General features: G+C 22.4%; 1 protein-coding gene across 1 annotated transcript in view; it reads left to right on the top strand.

Moving 5' to 3' along the window:
* LOC126901293 (serine/arginine repetitive matrix protein 1-like) overlaps positions 1–1503 on the top strand; it is a gene marked incomplete in the record, with an annotated part of 9510 nt that overhangs the window by 7586 nt on the left and 421 nt on the right.

The following is a 1503-nucleotide window of genomic DNA, read 5'->3' as shown; positions in this document are numbered from 1 at the left end:
TAACATATAAATAAATGTATATTTATAATATATAAAGGGAAATGGTATTATTTAAAAAAAAAGTATGTCGAATAAAAAAGGTATATAAATAGTATTTATCATAAAAAAATTTTAATGATCCATTTATTTTTCAAAAAGTTGTAGCATTATAACATTAAAAATATTAAAAATAATTTTTTTACAATAATTTTATTTTTTTATTAATTTTGATGTCTGTTTTCACCGTAAAGACAAAATAAAGTCCGAATTTTTTTTTCCATAATAGTAGTATCTTACATAAGCTTTATTTATATATATATATAAAAGTGTCAGTATTTCGGGAAAACTTTCAAAAATTAAGTTGAAAAAGTTCTATTTTCTATATGCATTTTTTAGGTTTGAACACCCCTGTATTAAAGGAAATGGTCCAATTTAAATAAAAACTTTGTCGAATGAAAGAAGTATATAAATATTATTTTTCATAAAAAAATTGTATTGATCTATACACTTTTCAATAAGTTATAGCATTATAAAGTTAAAAACCCAGCACAGGGGGGTCGCGGCACAGTGTTGAGGTGACATAGTTGGATCAAGTATTATGATATCTGACAGTGATTAACATGACTATAAAAAAAAAAACGCTTCGATGCAAATCTTTAGATAGTGTTTAATTTAAAAAATTGGTGGATTATTCCAAAAGCAATATGATCTCCAATTTCCTTATTTATATCCTGATTACATGTTTTATGATTTATAAGTGTAATATATGAATGAATATATAAAGGGAAATGGTGTTATTATAAAGAAAAGTATGTTGAATGAAATAGGGATATAAATATAATTTCTCATAAAAAGATTGTATTGATCCATACACTTTTCACTAATTTGTAACATTTAAAGTTAAAAATGTAAAATATAAAATAGAGAATTAGCACACAATAGCATTCGATAATTATTTTCACCGTAAAGGCAAAATAAAGTCCGAAATTTTTTTTTTCATAATAAAGTACATTACATTATCTTTAATTTAATCCTTGTATGGTTTGGTTTATTTATTTTTAATAAAATAAAAATGTTTTCTTAGGGGTAGAGCTCTTAGTGGTGTTTATTTATATATATATATATTAATAATGCTGACTATTTCAATGATAATTACATTATAATAGCTGTTTAAACAATAATAAAACTGGGCCGTAATTTTTAACATAAAAATCTTAATATTTTTTTTTTCTAACAAAATCAAAATTACAATTCTATTTTTAGTACTTAATTTCTTAAATTTTTCAACTTTTTATTTTCTCTCAATTATCATGCAGTTATATTAAAAATAAATGATCCTTGTATAAGGATTTTCTTAATTTGTTTCAAAATGAACTAGTAGCGAATACGTCTTATAGTCTAACTTAAGTAGATAGTTGTTGTTGTTAAGACCATATTATCAACGGGAATAATAAAAATAATAAAAAGGAAATAAGTACAATTGTTAGATTTAATACATTAGAAGGTGATCTGTTTTGTGTTGAA

Source organism: Daktulosphaira vitifoliae, unplaced genomic scaffold, assembly GCF_025091365.1.
Source record: "Daktulosphaira vitifoliae isolate Bord-2020 unplaced genomic scaffold, ASM2509136v1 Scaffold_1, whole genome shotgun sequence".
Taxonomy (NCBI): Eukaryota; Metazoa; Arthropoda; class Insecta; order Hemiptera; family Phylloxeridae; genus Daktulosphaira; species Daktulosphaira vitifoliae.
This window is presented reverse-complemented; position numbering and strand designations above follow the sequence as displayed.